Here is a 24,109-nt window from a genome sequence, read left to right on the forward strand (position 1 = left end):
CGAGCCTGACGAAGTGTTCGCAACCACCTGCTCCCTGAAAGCTGAACCGCAAGCTCCCCCCAGAGGACGACCCACCGACGCCAGACCAAGGGCACCATCTGACCCAGACGTGGGACCAACCTGTGGGCCACCCGGCCGACCCCTAGGGACCGGGAACAGGGCCTGCCCGGGATGCGGGGGCGCCCCCTGGTGTAACAATCCCCTCTCACCGGGGTCCAAGAGCGGGGGGGCGGCAGGTCGGGGGCCAAGTACACCGGGTGCCGCAGACTTAGTGACCATGGGGGGCAGCAAGCTGGGTGCAGTGCCCACTGGAACCAAGACAGGGGCAGGGGGGGGGGTCACAGGGGGGGGTGGGCCGGCGGCGCTGCAGTGTGTGTCCCAGCAGCAGGGCCACCCATAGGTGGGGGGCCAAAAGCGGGAAGAGGGGCGGGACCAGGCCCCAGCGTGGCAGGGGAGAGCATGAAACACTGGCCATTCAGCCACAAGTAAGGGGAAACCCCTTCCGGCAAGGAGGGCGCTGTGATGAAGGATTCTACAGGCAGCACAGCAGGGGAAGGGGACAGCGAGTGCCCGTGGGAATCCAGGCTCCGCCCCCGCTTGGGTTTAGGGCCCGCCTGCGGCTTCCCCGACTTCCCCGAGGCCAGGCCGCCTGAACGCGGGGCCTGCCGGCCCACGGAACGCCCCTGCCTCCCCCCGGGCGCCCCACGTGAACCAGCGCTAAAGAATGGTAAATCGCCTACCTGCTGGAGGGCGCCCGGGTCACCCGGCGGGGGCTCCACAGCTGCGGCGTGCACAACGAGCATGGGCCCGTCCCCCGGCATGGCCGCCTCGCCGTCTTCCCCCTCCTCCGGGCCCGGGGATAAACACGTCTCCACAGCCCTGGAAACGCCCTCCGAAGACTTGCGAGGGGGGCGGGCCATTCCGACCCACGCCTCCGCCGGGACACCCGGCCGCAGCAGGTCTTCGCGCCCGGCCTCGCAGAGTATCTGCACGGCCCTCCTGACTTCCGCCGCCTCGTCCATGACCAGTGAAAAAACAAGGTACACTAAAAGCGCGCCGCAAAACAAACCTCCCTTCCAGCCTCCCGCCACGCAGTTCCCAACCGCCAGCCTGCCTCCCTTATATCTGCTCGCTTAATCAGTCCCCACCTGATTACATGATCCTCGCGCGAACCTACCCAGGAAGAGACCGGCTCGCGCCTGGCTCTCCCTGGGTCCCCCCTTGCAATGCATAGGTCCCACAGTTGTGAGATTTTTCGCTATTGCCATTGTAAATGGCAATGCCTTTTATTCACTTGTTGGTTTTAAAACATAAATAAAAGCCATTCCCATTTTTTTAAGTAACTTTATCGGGCGTCCAATCCTCCTTTCAAAGGTATTGGAGCGCTTTACATGGACACCAGGTCCATTACACAAGGCCGCATTTTTTTGTTGTTGTTGTCTCTATCTCTCATTCTCTCTCTCTTTCCTTACCGAGCGCTTTCCTCCAACCTTACCCCTCCCACATTCTTTCAGTCTCTAGCTATTGAATCCTCCCCGAGCCTGTAGGAATTAACCTCAGTTATCGTGCACCGTCATGTTACCTGATACCAGCGAGCTTATTTACAAGACTCTTGCCGCCGATAAGTCACTTTTCCCCCCATGTTAAGAGTGACGCACCGGTGACGCAAGGCGTGTAAATAAGTCCTCAAACATTTGTAGAGCGTTGCACCTGCGTCATACCCTGATTGATTTTGGGAGTTTTAGCCTGCACTCGTGTTAAATGAGACTAGGAGTGAAAGAAGTTGTTTGTTTGGTTGTGAGAAAACGCCTACCCACCGCTGGAGGTCGCTGTGCGTCTTGTGACGAATATGTACGAGGTTTCAGTGGTAAGTGAAGGGCGGGGCCCTCTGGTGTCACGTGCTGTGTCGTGTCAGGGGTTGCCTCCTTAACCCCTACCAGGAAACTTAGTTTCGAGCTGGGAGGAGAGAAGGGCCTCTAATACAGAGGAAAGCGCTCGGTGCTGGTCATCGTCCCGGCAATATTCCCAACTAAAAATTACTTTTATTTAGTTTTCCTGACAACAGCTTATTTGTTCTACTGCTTTGCTGTGCCCGCCTCGCTGTTGTTGACACCTCGATGGCAGTAGGCTAGGGAGCTGTGAGATTACTGGAAGTATCCCGCCGGCTGGCTGCAGGTTCATGTCAGAATTGGTAAGTGTCTGCCAAAAGTTCGGACAAATAAGCTGTGGTGGAGCCAGCGTTCATTTTAATTAGTTCAAACAATGTAATCAGTTCTGAAATAGTATTTTTCATTTCTAATATGTGCATTGAGTTCGCCGAGTTTTAGTTTCGTTTAGATCTCATAGCGAAACAGTAACATTTGAGGTTTTTTTTTGTAAACACATTTTTATTAACTATAATAACTAACCATGGTTTGTTGTTCCAGTAAAATCAAGGCAAATAAAACTGGCTGAGCTATCTGGATGATAGTAAGGTTCAATATCGGTGTGTAATTTATGGTCAAATAGCCAAACAGTCGAATTACTCGACATGAAATATAAACGTGTCACTAAAATAGGATAGCAAGGAAGGATTGACTTTTGTGTTTTTCTATTTTTTTCCCCCCAGACAATCCGAGATTGGCTTAGGCTACAAACTAGGACTGGTATTGAGAAAGGCGCCCATATTTTCAAATTGTGACACTTAGTGACGCGCTGAGCCTCCAAGGACACCGCAGATTAAATTTTTCGGCCACAAAACAGTAAAATTGCTGGCAAAAGAAGCAGTATTTTTGCGGCAGGCACAGAATGTGTCTGTCATAAAAAATGCCGTGGCCTTGCCAGGGATACAGCCCGACTCAGCAAGCGCGAGTTGCGAAGGGGGGTGTCTCATGCCATAGAAACTGCAGAATTCAATTTCAAATTTGAGATCTTTTGCATCATGCTGACATGTCTCTTCCAAGTGAAAAATACGTTCTGCTATGTGTCTCCCTCCAGCCTTTTACCAATTTATTGTAAGGTGGGTGAACGGCCACCATAACAGCTCCGTGCAGCCGTATGTATTTCACGCTACCCGATGCGCGAGGCTGGTGTAAGGGGCAGGAGGGGGAGGGGGGTAAAGAAAAAGGTGACGGGATGGTCTCGAATAGTAAACTGCGGGGGGGGGGGGGGCGGGGGAGGTTAGAAAAAGAAGACCGGAGGGGTGGAACGAGTTAAAATACAAAGGAGGTTTGAAGGGGCGTGTGCATCAACAAGAAGAGTGGGCAGAAGGACCCTTGCCAGGGGCAGGTTGGTGGGGGCCAAAACAAGCGATGGAGGAAGTAGGACATGAGTGGGGGTCAGGAAAAAGTACTGCCAATGGGGTGCCTGGGGCCAGCGGGGCCTAAAGGCCTGTCTTTCCACAGGTTGGTTAGGGCGAGCGGTACAAGCCACCAAACTCGAAGGGATAGGTTAGGGACGGCTATGTGGGCTGGAGCAGGGGAAGGCAATGTAGGGAGGTAGTTGGGTGACTGGTGCGTAACTAGAGGGGGTAGCGGGAGGGGTAGCACTGAAGAGGTGCTGGGGTAGAAGTTTAAACGAGTTGGAGGCTTGGAGCAGGTGAAGTTGAGGATAAACATCGAGTGGTTAGGGAGGTGAGATGGGACAGGGGAAATGTATGTGTGAGGTCTTTGGCATTTTGCGAGCCTTAAGGGAGAAGAAGGGCAATAGGTTGTTCATTTGTAATAGTATGCCCTGGTTCAAACTGTGTATAGTAACCAATAACAAAAGAATGTTCCCTGTGTTATTCTTCTTCTTCCTTTTTTTTTTTTTTTTTTTTTTTAATATATTTTTTTATTTTAACAGTAAGACAAGAGCAGGCGATACAGATATCGGGTGTTCCGCAGTAAAATACAGAACAGGGCCAGGCGGGGGAAATATACAAACAATAATCACTGTAAGAAGTAAAAGGCCCATCACGGGTACACATAACGGAAATAGGAAATAAGCAATCTAGTAAGCAATCCCACCCGCGTGACCCCGTCCACAATGTTACAGGATAATTAAGCCAGCGAAGACACCCGGACAATAAAGGATTCGTGAAAAATAAGCAGCCCATCTCTCGTAGAAGGAAAAAGAAAAGACAAAAGGGGCCCTAGAACAAAAGAAGGCAAAATAAAAACCCCCACCCCTAACCCCCCACCCTGCACCCCTGCAATGGCTACGGCCTAACCCCACTAGCAGCGTGCCTGTCGCCCAAGAACTACCCTAAAGGAAGGGAAAAGAGAAAGCGGAGGAGGAGAAAGCAAACACACTCCCGGTCTCCCGTACCCCCCGCCAACGGCGACCACCCCGAGACATGGTAAAATCAATATTTAGCAATTATACAAACCAGTCAGGGGAGTATAAACAACAACCACCCAATTATCGTCACAATATAGGCACAACCCCGGCATCGCTAAAAGCTATTTTATGGGAACCCAGCGATAAAGTTCAGCCCTGGCCAGTACGGTCCGTCATAAGAGTCTTTGCCACTCGAGCCGCCATTTTGAAGGAAAAGGCAAAGCGTCCACAAAAGTTCTTGTCAGCACAGGAGGATCGAATACAGGATAAAAGTTCACGGCTCGAACGAGGAAAGGTGTCCAAAAACAGCGAGTATCCCAAACCATCACCAAGGAACTCGTAGCCACATGGAAGACCGTCTATTGATGCGTTAGGCGGCAGCAGGATCAGGCAAGAGACACTAGCGAGAAGCATGGGCTGGCTCGTCGGTAATAGGGGACCGTCAAGGTTCATGAACTCCGGGTTATGCACGGGGACCTCGACCTCTGATGTGCAATGCACCGCTGGTACCATCTCTAGCTGGAAACCAATCGAGGTGTCGTCCCCAGGTTCCAGGATACCGTCCACTTTCACCATCAGTGTCCGGAACACAGCGACTGTGTGCGAACGGAGCGCCCCAATGGCGGCCACAACGGCCTGCAGCGATGGCGCGCCTTCCGTCCGCTCCATCCCCTCTCAATAGGCGACAGAGTCGGACTTAAACCCCGGAGGCGGGCTGCTCCGGAGTCGCAGGCCACGCAAATCTGATATCAAGTAATGGGCGCTCCTCGTCTTACAGAACACACCTTCGCCGTCAGAGATGGCCCCAGCCCGTCGACCCCGGGAGGGCAGCAAGGTCTCCGGGCACCGGACCCCCACCACAGCAGCCGGCGTGGCATGCTGGTGAGTCCTCGGTGTAGATCGTTCAAAGGATAGTCACAAAAAGTCAACAATTCAGGCACTCTTCGGGAGACCGGGCTCAGTCCAGGTCTCACGGCCGATGTTGTTCAACTCTGACCCGGATAGTCTAGAAATCGAGGCCCCGGCTTCCACACGTTGTTAGGCCGAGAATGGAAACACGGCGTATCTTCGTCAGCCGATGAGGTAGAAATCTCGGGATTGCACCTTTAAAAGCAGTAGACCTTCATAAACAAGGAAATCAGGTGTAAGGTCAGGATTGTAGACAGGATAATCGAGCTGCTGGCGGAGGTCAGCGGAGCCGGGAGCATACGCGGCCATCTTGATTCGTAGCGTAGCTCCTCCCCCTGTGTTATTCTTTTTCTGCCTGTCACACGGATAAATCACACACTCACATGCAGTACATTAAGATCATAAGCCTTTTTTAGAAAAAAATATCTCTTCCTTTATTGAAAACTTGATTATGTATACAGGTTTAAAAAATTTGCCAAACAAGACAAACCATAAAATATTAATTACAAAAGAGACCGTAAACAGTAATGTAATTGAGTATCTACCATCTATGTACTGCTCCTTTGGTTTCACTCTTATTGTAGTTTAACATATATTAATCACCACTTTGTGGGCAAAGAAGTACCTAGCAATTTTGTTCACTGTTGTAGATGTAGTGGTAGACACTCATATACTGAAAATGTCTGACAATAAGTCTCATAAAGACAAGCATACATTAAAAAAATATAAAGCTAATTTTTATACTACAGTGCAAAACAGTTGTCGATGCAGCGTTTCCGTGGATTAAGACTGGTTGACCACCTTCTTCAGGACAACTTTAGATTAAAAACAATAGTGTTCACTATTTTGTATTTATCAATTTGTATGAATGATTCATCTCTTGGGAATTAGACACTTCCTCATAGTTAAACTTCAATATTCATGCGCTCTATCCTCTCTATTCCAGCTGATGTTATTAAAGTTAGTTTCAAACTTATTTCTATAGTAGATGCGCTTTGTTTGGCTATGAACTTCACCTTTGTTTCGGGTTTGTTCGTGGACCTCCTAGGTTTATTCACCTTTGTGTGGAATAGATCTTCTAAGGCACTTATCATTGATTCTCGGCTTGGGATCGTGCTTCGTCGAATCCAATCCAGCATATACAAAGTCCACCGCACCAAAGTCACTTTGTGTATTGCCTGTTACCTAGACCTGTCCTAGGAAATGTAGTATATTGCGATCTTGGGTTTATGTAAAGTCTTGCCCGAACAAGGCCGGTGACGCTGACATAACTGCTGTTTCCCGGTCTCCAGTGGACTTTTTCTCCTGGTTGCACTGGCCTGAGCTTCTTGGAGGCCGACTGTGCCTTCAGGAAGCTCGTAGTGGTGTCATGCACCACACAGAGCAGGAGAGAGAATGAAAACCCCTCTCCCTCCAACACTCCTTTTACTGAGCCATTGCAGGGTAAGTGAAAGGAGGTTTAACCAGGTTTTGTTTTTTATATAAAGATTTTGCAGGGACTTTTGTATAAATTGCTGGAGGGTCTGGTAGAGTAGTAAGCACCTTCAGACATATACTTGGGAACGGGTGACACATGGTGTACCTTCAGGGGCCTGTACCATTGCTCTAAAATGGTCTTCAACCTTTTTATTGCAGTTCCTCCCTTACGTAAAATAAATACTTTGTGACCCTCAAAAATGGCGATCATATTGTCTAGAAATGATTCTATAAAATGTTAAATATTGCAGGCAACCTAAATAATGCCAGTTTAGTCTCAGGCATGCCTTATCCTCTAAGAAATTTGGACAAAACTGATTTCCCATATTGTTTTTCAATTATCAGGATTAATTTATGGAGACAACATAGCAAATAAGCTGTGTATGTTAAAACTGTGGTGTAAAGAGTCATATTATAGAAAACATGTCCTAAAGCAATGTTCTGCCGTATATTATTCCAACAAATAAATACCAGTAAAGTTTAAAATGCAAGCAGTACTCCATTTAAACAAGTTGGGTTGTGCCTAATATTTATAGGCCTGGCACCCAAAATATCTAATAGAAATTACAGCTTTTCCGTACATTATTCACCTGTGGATTTCTGTGTACATGCTGACGGTAAGGAGTTGTCATGTAGTGCTATAGACACTGTCCATATAAAATGGTGATTTATAAAAGTGCTGAAATTTATTTCCATAATTTCAGTCAAAATTCTGATATGTTATAAATGATTGTATAATCTATGGGTATCTCACAGATAGTCCAAGTCACAGTATGATTGTAAGCATTGTTAAAACGTTGAACACCATTCTGCTCATTTCAGGAATATGTGTAGGGCACTTTTGCATACTAATAAGGATTGTCCATAGGTCCTGGTAATGCATGTCTTATCATAGGCTGATATACCGATGTGAAAGTGAGGTATTTGACAGACCCATCTAATGGGATAAATAGCAATCAAACACTGTTTTTGAACGATATTCAAGGTTTAATATGTTTCTGGTCTCCTTGATCTCTACAGAACCATTTCTTACGCATCTCAATACAGTTAAAAATATCATAATATCTAGTTAATGTAGGTGATTTCACTTCATGTTCTGCTTGTTGCGAAAGGTTATGTCCTTTATTATTTAGGAGGTAATGGGGAAATTGGGTGTACATATACCTTGCTGAATACCTTTTAAGTATGAAATGCTTATAGCTAATTGTTATATCCGATGGGTGATGTCATCAGTTATGTGATCAGTGATACATACCATCAATCATATTATTTAGCATGTCATGAGTTATGTAATATGTGAAGTCATAAACAGTGCGTATAATACATTCGTTTTTGTATTATTACAACACCTAAGTATAACATCAAAATACTTTTGTTTTCTTTAGAGAATTTGTAGTTTTTTTAATGAAAACTAAAATGTTATTACCATACCGCTCTATAATGTCTTTTTAACCTTTGGTTTTGTCAGAGGATTTCTGGGGATTCTGATGGTATTTGACTAACTCCACCTCCCCCTCTCGCCCCCCCCTAGCTCAGCACAGGTTTTGGCTGTGCTCAGTGGTAATTGCTACAGGCTCTAGCCCTATGCTCAGGCCTTGCTGGCAACCCCACATGTCCAGCCAAGGCCCCCATCTCGCACAGCTCAGTTGGCTGCAGGGTCCGACCGCAGGCCAACTCCACACAGGCAGACAGCCATTGGCCATATTCACAAACCCCAGCGCCCACCCCCAGGCCGCCCAATTGTTTCGGGTATTCAATCCGTATTGGAGCCCCTTTCCCAATTATCTGACTTTTTCCTTAGGGAATCGGTCATCAATCAACCATCGTTTCTACAAGACACGACGGATGTTCTTAATATCTTGAAAACTGTGGCGTTTGATCCCATGAATCAATATCTAGTAACGATAGATCTTGAGTCGTTATATACCAGCATACCCCAAGATGCCACGCTAGTGGCAGCAGCGTGGGCACTTGGGGCGTTGGACTGGTTCTACGACACTCTGCCGTCTTTCGTACTGAAGTGCATTGAGCTAGCCCTCACAAAATCTTTGGGGGAATACCAGAACCAGTTATATCTCCAGGTATCTGGTACTTCAATGGGGGCCACATTCACCCCGAGTCTGGCCTGCACTTATGTGGGCCAGTTCGAGGAGAACGTCATTCACCATCTGGCCAATCCCTTCAAAGAGAATATTTCTCTTTGGAGGAGATATATCGATGACGTCCTCTGTATTTGGACTGAATCAGAGGATCGTCTCATCGAATTTTTTTTCTTGGCTTAATCAGGCCGATGATAGCTTGCACTTCACCTAGACTTACAGCAACTCAATGGCTGTGTATCTGGATGTTGATATCACAGCCGTGGATAGTGGTTTAGTCACCAATGTTCATCAAAAACCCAGTGACAGGAACTCCCTATTGCACTACCGTTCTTTCCACCCCAGGTCTCTTCGGGACAATGTCCCTGTGGGGCAGTTTTTGCGTTACCGCCGCAACTGCTCAACAACGGAGAAGTTTGTCGAACAATCTGAAGAACTTGTGGGGAAACTCCAAGTCAGAGGTTATCCTGGTAAAACTATCAAACAGGCGCGCAAACAGGCACTTAATACACCGCGCAATGCCTTGTTGCAAAGAAATATGAAAACCAAATTTGAGTGTCTCCCAGTTGTGACTACGTTCGATCCTCTTTCCACAAGAGTGAGGCAAATAGTCAGGAAACATTGGTCCATTTTGGACACCCCAACAAACAAAATGCCATAGCCACGTTTTGCTTTTAAAAGAGCTCCCAGCCTTAAAGATAAGCTGGTGCATACATGAACGTTGAGTTCACCTGCTGTCTCTACCCTTCCTTCCGGTCACTATCCATGCGGGGGGTGTTCAGTTTGTAACCTGACTAAAGCTACTAAAAGCGTGGTGTTGGAGGGTGGACGTAATTGGTTTTTAACTAACTTCAGCAACTGTAACACCAAGAACGTTATATATAGGCTGACATGCAATTGTGGTCTACACTACATTGGCCTTACCTCCAGGAAGGTTAAGGTGCGGGTACAGGAACATTTGAGTACCCTGAGAGCGAAAAAACTAACCACTAAGTTAGTCCAGCATTTCCAAGAAAAACAGCATGACCCCAGGGATCTGAGGTGGACTGTTCTTGAAAAAGTTCTTGGCGAAACGCACAATATCGAAATGATTTTGGCGAGAAAAGAAGCCAAACGGATATTCTCTGAAAAAACAGATAAGCAGGGGCTTAACGACCTTATCGAATGGAATAAGGTCACAAGTAGGTAAAACATTTGAGTTATTGTAATATCCACCAAGCTAATACTTATTGGTCATGAATATACCATCTCCTCCATGACTAGCGCTGTATGTACAAGATCCATGGTGATGCATTTATCAAATCTTTAGCATCGCTGGTGTTAAGCACGGCGCACCGCGCTTTGTCGTGCTGCATTTCATTACAAGGGAGAGAAGGTCTAGATATGCCCTCGTGGCGTATACCTTCGTCTTGGCCTTTTGTATAATCATGCCAAATTGCTAAATATAATTAGCGCGTATAAACTGCAAAATAATAAAACTGCTGTTTAAAAAAATTTTAAATTACGTTTTTTGAATAATGAGAAATGAGATTAAATCTATATGTCTTAGTTCGTATTGACGGTCGCGATGTTCTTTACATGAAAAGAACTTGGGGATTTGTAAATACGTTTTCTTACACTTTCCCAATTCAAAATGGCGCTCGCATTAGGATATGCCCCGTGTTGCGTCACGTGACCAACCCAATCATGGGCGTGTCTGGGGTTCATATCTCGCTGATTCCACAGGTAGAACGGCGGGACGAGTGAAAACACTACCGATTTTAGGCTGCGGTAAGAGTGAGAATGATTGTGTGTCCCGGACAGTCTATTACTGGCTTGGTTGCTCACAATGGATGCCGGGCGAGTCAAGTGCGCGCTAAAACCACTTTCTCTAAGAAGTCTGCGGATATGCAAGCCGGCTATGCAGGCATGGCAATGAGAATGCGAGACCCACGTTGTGTGGCATGAGTGGCGGTCGATGCGTTTCACTTTCATGCGCTTTTACGAAAGTATGCACACTATTCTTCTTGCCAATGGAGTACAATTCGTAAGAGGGTTGTGCTGTGATTGAATGCCCGATATTGATATCTATGGGCTGTATTTTGACAATTGTGTGCAGAGGTCACGCAAGATGTATTTAAAACCTATGCGTGATGTGGGAGAATGAGTAGTTGGCTCCCATGGGGGTCATCTGGGCCTTTTGTGCAGGTCACGTTATTGCTCTTCTTTTGAAACTTTTCAGGTGACAAGATCTGTTGGCAGTCACCCTGTGGGTACGCGATTAGCTGATGCGTTTTCCCTTCGTGTTAAGGTTGCAGGTACGAAATCTTGACGCAACCTGATGGTACGGGCACTGATAATTTTTAATCAACTTCTAATTTTTAAAGACTTGTGTGAAACATTAGGGCACTATCAAGTGTAATGCGATTAATGGTTGTTGCTTCTTGTCTCTCTCTTTTTTGTTCTGTACTACCATCTCAGGTTTGATGTGAACCTCCCATGAAAATTTAATTTGGATCCCTAGCCCTGAAGAAGTTGCTTAAAATTGTTATAGCAACGAAACATGTTGGCTAATAATGAGTAATTATGGTTCTATATGAGCCATTTTTAATCTGGGAAAGCTTACAGCAAGGAATAAAAGATATTGTAAGTAAGCTTTACCAATTTTTAATTGGCGAGAACTATTTCTTTATATTCTCACGGGGTCCTTATACATAGGCATATTTCTAGGAAGTAGAATCACATATAGGTTCTTTCTTTTTAATTTTTGTTTCACTGGGTTGAGTTTTTCCTAAATTGCACACACATTTAATTTTTGGAGAGAAGGTAACCAATGATGAAAAGTGGGGTTTGCTGGCGAGTACCAGTCAGCTTCTCCCCCCCTTGGTGTTCCAACCGTGAGGTGCCTTTTTTCCTTTCCACACTTTTCCTAGTACATGGGTGGATGGTTGATGGTAGTTTTTAATGTGAATTAGGATACACAACAGCAAAATAACCATATGGTAATGGTAGTAATTGTGGATGAGGTTTTAAAAAAGAAAAAAACCATTTACACTGGAAATAGCAAAGCATTCTGTGTATCTAAGTAGGGACAGCCACTCATTGATTGAATATATGTTGAGTGGGGGGCTGGTTGTCCTGTTATTCCCCCTGAAGCTCCTAGTGTAGTAGTGGAGCTCTAATGTAACCAAAAGACAACTAACATCAATAATTAAATGCATGCATACATTATTTAAATGCACATGGGGGTATGGTATAGTATCAGTATTTATATAGCACTCCCAGCCCCTGATAAATCGCTTGGTAGATGGGTAGCACGCTAGTCTTCTGGAATCACCACATTAGAGACGTTAACATTCCAAATTAATTTGTTTGTGTTGCTGTTTATCACACGGTTAACATGACAAATTATCATGGAGTTTGTTGTGCAATTTGTTGGTGTTGTAGTTACTAAACTGTCATGCACTTATTGTGCAATACCTTATTACTGTTTCAGACTCTTATACACGTTGAAATATACAGGTGCTCACTGCGTTAGAAACTTAGTAATGCAAACGGAATTACAGTTTGTCATGCTGGTTATCACAGTTGTTATGACGCTTGCAAACAATTCATCATCCTATTTATTATAAATCGATCTTGCCGAATTGTCATTCAGCTAGTTTGATCTGGGTGTGTTTTTTATGACCTGATCGTAGGGAATAAGGGGCTCAGTCATTCAAGCACCTCCAGTGTTATTCATGGTGTTGTGAGGTGGTCATCTTGCCATTCAGCCATGCAAACGACATGCCAAGGAAATTACAATACAATTCATCCAGACAGTTATGGAAAAATATGTAGCATTACCGAAATATAGATCGATTTCGACTATCTCAGCCATGTCTGTCGTTGCTCTTTGAGTGACTCTGTATGGGAGAACGAGCTTTCTAATTCTTTGTAACCTCCTTCACCCACTGGGTTAGAGAATATAGCAGGAGCTGAAGTAGGAGTGTGAAGTAGTCACAACCGAGCACTGTCCTTATGCAGTGGTATTGGGCATGTTCAGTCATTTCAATCCTGTGGTTTGAGGTAGGGCAACACCACTTCATCACCATCCTCATAAGCTCCAGGGGGTAGCCAGCCAGGCGCGGTGCGTCCATTGGGGCGTAGGGGCGAAGCCCCACTAAGCCCCATGGACCCACCACGTCGTCACTAGAAGCCAAACACAATTATTTTAAAAAATCGCGCTATCTGCCGGCCGGGAAACCGGGAGACATCCGACCTTCCCGGAGTGCGCAAGGGGGGGGGGAAGAGGATCGGGCTGCTGCGCAAGTGTATTTTTGGGCACAAACATGCCCGCGCATGCGCAGATCGTTTTCTTGTGAATTCCCCCTTAGAGAGAGGACCAGGGGGCGGGCCGCAGCCCCCGGGGTTACACAGGGCGACTGGGCGAGGAGTCATGGTGCCCCCCCAGCCAATCCTGGCGCAGGATTGGCTGGTCACTACATAGCCCGGTTACATAACCCCTGACGGATAGCACGGCCGACTTTGGTGCTGGGAAACCAGGTTCGAGCTTCTTATCGAACCATAAAAATGTATACATGACTTACTTTGGTGTTAAACTAACAGATATTTTAAAAAACAAATAAAAATGATGTTCCGACTAAGGTGTGAAATTGGTGTCGAATAAATACATGTTTTTAAAAACAATTAATATTAATCATGTATCATTGGTGCTGGAGTACAAGGTTCGAGACTGGTATTATGTTATGTTATGTTATTGGTTTTTGTACCGCGCACAGCTGCCCCAGCAAAGGGGCGTCCTGGCGCCAGCTGTGTGCAAGTTATATGGTCATAAAAATACATGAATGATGGATGCAGGATGGGTGGATGCATGAATGGATGCAGGATGAATGATGGGTGGATGAATGGATGGGTGGATGAATGAATGATGGATGCAGGATAGATGCAGGATGGGTAGATGAATGAATGATGGATGCAGGATGGATGCAGGGTGGATGGGTGCATGAATGAATGATGGATGCAGGATGGGTGGATGGATGGATGGATGATGGATGAATGATGGGTGGATGAATGGATGGGTGGATCCATGAATGAATGATGGATGCAGGATGGATGCAGGATGGGTGGATGAATGAATGATGGATGCAGGATGGATGCAGGGTGGATGGATGGGTGCATGAATGAATGAATGATGGATGGGTGGATGCAGGATGGATGATGGATGGGTGGGTGGGTGGGTGGATGGGGGGATGGATGGGTGGATGAATGGATGCATGATTGAATGAATGATGGATGCTGGATGGGTGGACGGATGGGTGGATGAATGAATGATGGATGCAGGATGGATGGGTGGATGGATGGATGGGTGCATGAATGAATGATGGATGCAGGATGGATGGGCGGATGGATGGGTGCATGAATGAATGATGGATGCAGGATGGGTGGATGGATGGGTGGATGGGTGGACACATGAATGGATGAATGATGGGTGGATGAGTGGATGCATGAATGAATGATGGATGCAGGATGGGTGGATGGATGGGTGGATGAATGAATGATGGATGCAGGATGGATGGGTGGATGGATGGATGGGTGCATGAATGAATGATGGATGCTGGATGGGTGGACGGATGGGTGGATGAATGAATGATGGATGCAGGATGGATGGGTGGATGGATGGATGGGTGCATGAATGAATGATGGATGCAGGATGGATGGGCGGATGGATGGGTGCATGAATGAATGATGGATGCAGGATGGGTGGATGGATGGGTGGATGGGTGGACACATGAATGGATGAATGATGGGTGGATGAATGGATGGGTGGATGCATGAATGAATGATGGATGCAGGATGGGTGGATGAATGAATGATGGATGCAGGATGGATGCAGGGTGGATGGATGGGTGCATGAATGAATGATGGATGCAGGATGGATGGATGGATGGGTGGATGCATGAATGGATTCAGGAATGGATGCAGGAATGGATGATGGGTGGGTGGGTGGGTGGATGGATGCATGAATGATGGATGGATGCTGGATGGGTGGATGGGTGGATGGATGGGTGGATGAATGAATGATGGATGCAGGATGGATGGGTGGATGGATGGATGGGTGCATGAATGAATGATGGATGCAGGATGGATGGATGGGTGGACACATGAATGGATGCAGGAATGGATGCAGGATGGGTGGATGGATGGATGCATGAATGAATGATGGATGCAGGATGGATGGGTGGATGGGTGGATGCATGAATAAATGAATGATGGATGCAGGATGGATGGGTGGATGGATGGATGGGTGGATGCATGAATGAATGATGGATACAGGATGGATGGGTGAATGCATGAATGAATGATGGATGCTGGATGGATGGGTGGATGCATGAATGATGGATGCAGGATGGATGCAGAATTGGTGGATGGATGGGTGGGTGGGTGGATGGATGGATGGATGGGTGGATGCATGAATGATGTATGGATGGATGCAAGGTGGTTCGGGCTCGCTCGCTGCGCTCGCTCGCTGCGCTCGCTGCGGTGCAATATGCAAATTAGTTTACGCCTCACCACTTTCAAATGTCACCAGCCGCCCCTGGTAGCCACTGTTTGTTTTCTTTGTTGAAAACATGTTTGACAGTTTTGGAACTTTCAGGGAGAATTCAGCATCCCACCTTGAGCCTTCTTGTAAGTGGCATGATCAGCTGTGGAGCAGCCTAGATCGTAGTGTCCCTTTCTGAGAGTATCCGTAGAACTTTCTTATACCTGGCCGGGCCCTTTCTGTTTGTCCTTGTGCGTAATGCAGATGATTTTGAAAGAAGGCTTCAGGCAATGGGCCGCCAATCAATGCCCTTTTAAAGCAGGGAACATATGCTCGCATCGATTTACGTGTAGGGTTTGTCTAGGTTCTGAATTCTCTGACGGTACGTCATGACTGGAAGAGAGACCCTATGGTGGAAATAGTCTACATAATCTAGGTATAATACTGCAAAGCAGATTTATGCATCCATTTTCTGCAGGAAACCTAAATGTTGAAAGATTGTGTAGTGTCTGTATTTTTATGGAATGCAGTTTTAGTAATTTGGATTAACCTATTGAGGAGGGAGTCTATGATGACTCCTGAATTTTTCATTTTTAATGATGTTGGTGGTAAACCGAAGGTCTGGGACAAGCTGTCAATAGATAATGATTTTCCCAGTTTCTGCATACAAGATTCTCAGTTTTGGATGCTTTGAATTTACGGTGATTTGCTGGCATCCACTGTTCCATGGCGTGGAGACAGTCCCCTCATCTTGGCTTTACGCAGTTAATAGGCTTTTCTAACCTGAAGATGAACTCTGTATCATAGTTGTAGTAACAGCAAGTAAGGTTAGAGGATTTTATACGTTTTGGCAGTAGGCCTAATGTATACTTTCTAGAGAAATGGAGAAATGATTCTGCCTTGTGGTTATACTGCTTTGATTTTGTGTTGTATGATGGGGAAATTAGGAGGCACTAAGACAATGCCTGATCTGTGGGGTAATATACTGTTAAGCATGCTTCTTTCAGTGCCAGTTTCTTTTAATCTATTTAGTAGTGAATGGTAGTGCACATTATCTAATGTAAATAGGTTTAGTAGTTGTAGTGCTGCTACGGCATTCCGTCTACAGATGTTTTCCGGTCCTCCCAGATGGCGGTCAGGGCAGGTTCAGTACCTCTGCCTGGATTCTGATAGTAGAATGTTCATTTTGAGGAAAGTTGGAGAGCTCTGTCAAAGAAGCTCTTTTTTTTAAAAATTGGTTTTTCAAGCAACGGTACATTTGAGTTTGGTCTATAGTTTCAGTTGGGTGTTTCCGGATATTTTTCTTAATGAGTAGCCATATGTAGTATACATTGAGCTCTGCTGGAAATGTGCGTGTGGAATATTTGCTTATGAAAATTTGTTCTGTTGCCTGTTCCTTCTGGAAGACAGCATAGGGGGTAGTTGGTTTCAGTTGGATATCGCAGGTGTAGGAGATGAGGTGGTGGTGGTTGCTGCACAGAATGGTCCTATTTCTTTTGATTGTGACTATTTCTGGAAGGCTGAAGATTAAGCTCGGTGTATATCCTGCTGTGTACGAGTGTGCATGTTTGGAGAAATGTTGACCGAGGTGGTGGGCTTTCAGGCTTGCATTTATGCTTTAAGGCTGGGGCACTGTTGGTTTGTCAAACCAAATATGTGGGCTGCTTGCCAGGGACAGGTTATATATTTGAAGGATAATGCTCCATTGCTTGGTAATGGTCTGTATATGTGCAGGAATATACAAGGGAAAGTAGTGATAGGTGCCCATCTCACAAGCAATGCTTCACAGCCGGAGAATTGCATGTTATTATTATTGGGGGTTGCAAGCGACTCTTTGAGTAACCGTGCTGAACCTCCTTCTTTCTCTTGGTGATTTTGTTCACTGCTTCAATATCCTGATGGGATTGCTGCATGGACTGTAGGCAGAGCTTTATCTCCATGTTTCAGTAATGATAAGGAGGGCCCGCTTCTGAGGTCCTTATCAGTTCAAAGATATTTAGTGTATTTTTCTTCTTTGATCTTCTGTTGACCATTACGCAGTTTATGGGAATGAGAGTAAAAGCGGTAGTTGAGATATGTTTTGTTTCTGGTGTTTGTGTGGTGTGCGCCAATGATGTGGGTGTGTAAAGGAATATAGGCAGGGATGGTGTATGGAATTGATGAAGTTATTATGCAACCATCAGTATCTCTGGTGTCACTTTCATGTTTATGATGACACAGAAGGGAGTTAATAGTGTTAGATGAGGTGAATGACAGGTTTGGTTCTTTATTGTGTCATGGTCTTGAACGCTTAGTATTTTGTATAGTGGATATATGCAAGTATGATATTTTTGGTTTAAAGCAGTGGGACGGTAAAATATTGTAGGGGTGAGCTGCTTTGAGTGTCTTGTTTTATTTCTTTTCTTTCTCTGGTTTTCGATTGGTGTGTGTGTGTCATGGGCGGTAGGAGGAGGGTAGCAGGTGACTTGAGTGTCTGAAAGGCAGTTTTAGATGGTAGCTGTATGAAATGGGCTCTTTTTAAAGGGGCAGCCTAGATTGTTCGCCTTTTGCTGGCTGTATAACTGTGCACTTTATTCCTGTTAACCAGTGATAAAGTGCCTGGGCTCCCCCTTTCAACATGAGGAAAATGGCAGACCCCCTAATTGGCATATTTAGCTTACATCTCAGTCCCTAGTATATGGTATAAAGTGTACCCAGGGCCTGTAAATTAAATGTCACTAGTGGACTGCAGCAGCGGTGTGCACCCCATTACAGTGACAGTGCAAACATGACAAATGTCTTACAATTGTAGCCTGACTATTGCAGTTTTACACTTCAAATTCGGCCTATCAAAATAACCCCATTTGACAGGCCATACATATCTTTTAAATATTTATAAGTGACCTCCATGAAGGCCATATTGCCCATAAGGCAAGGTTAATAGTATTTAATAGTATGACATGTAGGAATTTAATGTTTACAATGTCATTACAGTGAAAAGGCCCTCAAAAGGTATTTTCTCTTTAGCAAGTCTAGCTGTTTCATCGGACACAATGGGTTACATTATTTCAATAACATTTATTTTTGTTAGGAACAGCTAGAACAATTATTAAGCAAGTATTATTAATAGTTATTAAAAATCCAATTCAATAGTGAAGTCGGATTTTTGATAATATTAAGGAAAAGGTACTTTTAGAAATTACCTTTTCCCTGCCTAAAGTCTCTGGAAGCCCATTTGCCCTACCACTTCAGCCAGCCAGTAGTTGGCATGTCAAGTCAAAGTCAAGTCAAAAGATCTTTATTCAGATTGTAAAACATCCATAAAAGTACATGACAAACACAGTAAAAGTAATAACACAGTTATTAAAAATAGAATAAAAACCAATTTCAGCCTACAATGGTACAAATTCATGGCAATGGATGGCTTTAACCTGTTCAAAGAAGCAACCGCTAGTGCAAATGTACAATGTGCAAAAAACGCATAGTGCAAATTTCTCAGTCAATGAGCAGAGAAGTGCGGGACCGGACAACTGCTTTGAGGAAGCAGCTCACTCTAAATGTTGCTTCATCGGTCTTTAACATCAATAAGTCTTTAAAAGCTAATTTAAAATCCATCAAAGCATTTTTTCTACAGTACGATATTAAATAGTGCTTAGTATGCATTCTATAAAAACCACAAAAGAAGGTAAAGTGGAGCAGACTTTGTTTACCACCAAGGTTACAGGGACAGCTTAGATTTTCCACATGTTTATTGAAGCCTAGCGGAAGGCAAAGTAGGTTTATAATGCTTCCGCCCCTGAACCGAAATAACAGGCTCCTGTTCCACCTACCTAACTTTTTACGGAGATAACCCTGGGGCAAGGCATGTGGCTTGTCACATGGCTCCATAAGGGAAATATACCTTATTGTAGATGTTTTTGCAAAATCGCACTTTTCCCTCTCTTTACGATTAAAATCAAACCAAGCCCTTTTTATTGAATTCTTGTGCGTGCAATCAATCAATTGGGGGGAGGTAAAAAGGTGCCCCTGCCCCACGCTTTATAAGCTTTGTTCCACAGCCTTAAGCCATGGTATAAGATTGGCCCTCTCGCAAACAATCTGAAATGATGTCACGGGACAAAGAGGCAGCAGAGTTCCTCCAAATTTTTATCCAAAAAGGGCAGGTCTGGATCTTATAAAATCCTCTATGTAATGGAGGTTTAATTCTCTACGACACACATAGGTCTGGGCTGTGATGACCCCCCCAAAAACCTTCCGACCGAATCTATTTTCTTCAGTCTGTAGTTGAGTGCAATTCGAGTAACCCCACACCTCAGCACCATAGGTTCCTGTGGGTAAACATTGTGTTCTATAAATTTGTAACAATGATGTGATCACATCTGCCTGGATGGGTTGGCGGAGGGAGATTATAGAGTTTATAGCTCTACCCAATTTATCCCTTCCCTGAGCAACATGAGGCTGCCAGAATCCGGTGTTGGAGAACAGGCCAAGATAGGGAAAAGTGCAAGTGCTTTTTAAAATGTTATCCCCTGATAGAATCTGGGTTATTTTATAACTTTTTGGGCCAGATGTCATTATAAATGATTTCTTGAAGTTAGTACATAAGCCCAAGTCTGCCATATATGTGACAAAGCCAGAAATTAAAATACGTAATGCATTGGGTGTGCGGCCCATAAGGACCGCATCATCCGCATAAAGAAGTGCGGGTACGGGTTTACCATTTACTTGTGGAACATCATTAGTTAAATTGCTCAAAGAATTACTCAATTCATTTATGTACAAGATAAAAAGCAGGGGGGCCAAGACACAACCCTGTCTGATCCCCCTGCCAATTAAAACATCATTAGAAACTTCGCCATCATTGTTAATGCGAACGCGGGCTTTCAAACTGCTATGAAGATGGGCCAAAAAATAAACTAAGGATTCATCTAAACCATAATTCAAAAGTAGTGACCATAGACGGGAGCGATTTACAAAATCAAAAGCAGAACTTAAATCCATAAACCCAAAATATAAAGGGGATTTTTTAACAATTGTGTATTTAGCCATGAGCAGGTTTAAATTTAGGCATTGTTCCACCGTACCCTCTTTGCTTCTGAAACCTAGCTGGCACGGATGTAAAATGGTATTTTCCTCCGCCCAGGTTCTGATTCTGTTAAAAAGGACCCTGCCTAGGACCTTTAGTGTGTTATCAATTAAAGATATTGGGCGGTAGCAACCAGGGTCAAGTCTGTCGCCTTTTTTGAAAATTGGCACAATGGTGCTGCTAGACCATGTTGCCGGGACAGGGGTATAGGATAGATTGTTAAAAACAGTGCTTTGTTCCCAGCGCTTTCTCTAATAGCATCCTCCACCTCCAACAACGTAATGATCAAGGGCCTAGCTGGAAAAACGGTTTCTGTGTGGTTGCCGGAAGCATCATAGATCTTAGAAAAATGGGCAACCCACACATCCCCTGTTATGTTGCAATTTATAGGGGTGATGTTAGAGCCCAATGATCTTAGATTTTTAACCTCCCTCCAAAAACCAGCTACGTCTTTTAAAGCTGCTGTACGAACAAGAGAGTCCCAGTGGTCTTTTATTAGCTCTTCAGATCTGATTCTTAAGGTATATTTGTATCTAGATCTCAGAGTCCTTACCAGGGACACATCGCGCGGTTCAGCTGTAAGAGCGGTTCTAAGTTCCTGGTTGGCTTTGGAGCATGAGGTGTCGAACCACCTTGGATTAACGTTTTTGTGAGCTCATATAGGTTCGGAAATTTCCTTTTTTATGGCCATACATAATTCACAAAATGATTTAACAATATCAAGCCCAGAACTGTCAGTTGATAGGCAAACCAGGGCTAGTGTGGGTTGTTTTTTAATAACTCGAGTTAAAACGCCCTGGTTGTCTATCCCCTTCCAGACCACCCTTAGCCTATCTGTCGATGCCATTAGGTTTTTTGCCCCAATTTCTTCTGTCTTCCCATGTTTTTTAATTGATTTGAAACAAATTAGAATTGGACAGTGGTCACTATATGCAGTTCTGACAACCTCTGATTTTAATAAAAGATCCTCGAGAAGGGAAGAGATTAATATATAGTCTATGGTGGTTGAGCTCCCACATCCAATGTAGGTGGGAACAGGTACGTTATCCACACCAATAACTATATTCTCCATTACATCGACTAGATCACGTGTGGCTAGCACATCGAGTAATTCGTCTCCTCTTTTGCAGGGTGGAGTTCTGAAGTGGATATGTGCATTGAAATCACCTCCTATGCAAATGCCATCAAACCTACCATATTTTTGTCCATCCACAACTTCATCGATAAAATTAAACAATCTTAAAAAGTTGAGGTTGGGGTGAGTCGTGAAATCGTTATTATAAAAGTTTATAAGGCATAACTTTATCCTGCCGGTATATGTCAAAGCCATGATATTTTTGTTGTTTGTCTGCAATGGTTCAATTTTAGCTGCAGCAGTGATTTTAACCCAAATGGATAAACCCCCGCTGGGACGACCCATAGGCGGGGAAGGTACAATCAGGTTATGGCAACTGTATCCTTCAATAAGTAGAGAACTCATGCACCAGGTTTCCTGCAACATTAGGACATCGAAATTAGTTATCCATTCACACCAGGCCTTAATTTTCATTTTCGCGTTTAGACCTGCAATATTCCAGCTCAAGATAGACAGATCATCTGACAGTATGGGGGGATGTAACCCTGGACATCTGTTATAGGATCAGATGATGCCCGGGGCCTTCTGGGTGAATTGGGCAATGTTGCAATAGGACAGATTAACGGATTTCCTACTGAGTCATGCGTGTTAGTGAAATCACTGACTGCAGTGTCAGATGTAATAGCTGATGGTCAGTCCAGACTGCCCATTTCAGCTAGTGCAGTATATCTATTGTAAAGTGGGAAAGGTGGTGGGGCTGGGCGGAATGGTCTTTGTGGGGGCCTATAGAAGTAACTCAAAGTCAATGGAGTGACGACAGTAGAAGGACCCGGGTAAATATTGTTGTTGTTAAGTATAAATTTAGCAGTGCCAGGGTGCCTAAAATTGATAACAATACAGTCCCCGTTAAAAATGTTACATAAGGGGCCAACCCAGCCCACCCGGCGGGCAGATAAAATTTAATTTGAGATGTCATGCCCTACCCCTTTATGTTTGGTCAGCCAGTCGATACACTTGTTATTCAGCTGAACCCAGGACTCACCTTGTCCATCCCTAAGCGGTGGAGCGCCTGCCAGTACTAAAACGTATGGGCAGGCGTCAGGGGGCAAATGAAGGGCGGGTTCCTGATATTTTATAGGTCTGCTCTCAACCGATTGACCCTTTCCGCAGTTGTTGCTGCTCGGGGCCACAGGTTTCACAGTAGTTATGGTAGAGCCATCCTTCTGTTTATTGCTAACTTGGCTTTTGTGGCAGGCTGAATTTGCACTACAGTGTTGCATATGGGTGTAGTGTCAGGTGTTGGTGTGCTACTAGTAGTTTTAGACCCACCTTTAGATGTTAAATTCCTGCTGATATTAGGCCCTCCACACGTAATAGCCTTACTAACAGACTCTAGATCTTTCAAAAGGCAATCACCCCTCATTTGATCAAGACTAATCACCCCTTTCCTTTTAGCATCTTCCTTTTTTACGAGATTTTCTAATTTATCAAGTCTTTTAAAAACCGTATTAAATTGTTTGATCAATTGACTTTCCAGTTGTTTAAAAATAGTATCAACAATTGTATCAATCAGATTCCTGTTAGGTTTAGATTGAATGATACTTTCAGTTAAAAACTCAGTCTGTGTACATACTGAATTATGGTCTTCTATTAAGACAATTGGGGGAGCGGCCACTTCTACAAGTTGCAAGTTTTCCGTATTGACTGTGTCGCCCCCAGATTGTTGGTGCTTCCCTCTGGTCCACATACTCTGGGGGGTTGGTTGGTTCTTATTACGGGAAGGTTGCTTCCTCTTATTTACTGTAGATTTCAAGGGGCCCCTTTTCCTTTTTCCGTCGACAGTCTTGTTGCTTGGAGGCGGGGAGGCAATGACAGTCTGTACAGCGGAGTCAGGCTGGGAGTCAATAAAAATAACTGGGCTACTGTCCCCAGGCAGTGCTTCCAACGGAGCAGCCTGGGCAGTAGGCTTCAAAACAGTAATCACTGGTGAAAGCGGTAAAGTATTAATGGGGCTTACTTGTGAAGACTGCAAGTGGCTGGTGGTGCAGCCCAATGACATCCTCCTTTCAGTATTAGCAATTTCATTTGTGACCATATTGAGGGCGTTCTCCAGTAAGCTTTCAAAGGAGGGAGGCAAGGCAGGGGGATCTGCAGGAACAAGCATAGTAGGGCTGGTGTTACGTTTCCCCATAATAACTTTTCCCGAGCTCACCCCGTGTAGCAATTCTTAGGGGGGTGGCCCGCCCGACCTCTAATGTTCTCTGAGGGCCTAAGAGGGCCCGCCCTTTGCCCGGACTTAGCCCGGCGCGGTCCCGCATGTGTCCCGCGACGCGGAGGGAGCCTCCTCTCTTTCAGCGCCTCCGGTCGCGCAGAAATCGGAAGTGTGCCGCTCGGCCTGCTGGGAGCTGTAGTTCACCTCCCCGGCGGCCGTGCAGGTGGATGGCAACCACGGCGGGAGGAACAATCAGCGTATGGGCCCCAGCAGCGGCGTGTGCAAGGGGAGTCTGTCCGCCACTCACCAGCACCCTGGTGTCAGGTGCTATGGTCCCCCGCTCCTCAGTGGGAGCCTCCTCTCTTTCAGCGCCTCCGGTCGCACAGAAACCAGAAGTGTGCCGCTCGGCCTGCTGGGAGCTGTAGTTCACCCCCCCGGCGGCCGTGTAGGT

General features: G+C 45.3%; 1 protein-coding gene across 2 annotated transcripts in view; it reads left to right on the top strand.

Moving 5' to 3' along the window:
• Positions 1-1,920: 1,920 nt before the first annotated feature.
• CASP10 (caspase 10) overlaps positions 1,921-24,109 on the top strand; it is a 147,907-nt gene continuing 125,718 nt past the window's right edge. Inside the window, exons 1-2 of one of the 2 annotated variants that reach the window (XM_078680204.1) lie at positions 1,934-2,191; positions 21,502-21,629. The gene's annotated coding sequence lies outside the window, so the exon portion shown is untranslated. Of the gene's footprint in view, positions 2,192-21,501; positions 21,630-24,109 lie in introns of both variants that reach the window. The other variant, XM_078680203.1, reaches the window with a different exon arrangement.

Source organism: Lissotriton helveticus, chromosome 3_1 (genome assembly GCF_964261635.1).
Source record: "Lissotriton helveticus chromosome 3_1, aLisHel1.1, whole genome shotgun sequence".
NCBI classification, from domain to species: Eukaryota; Metazoa; Chordata; class Amphibia; order Caudata; family Salamandridae; genus Lissotriton; species Lissotriton helveticus.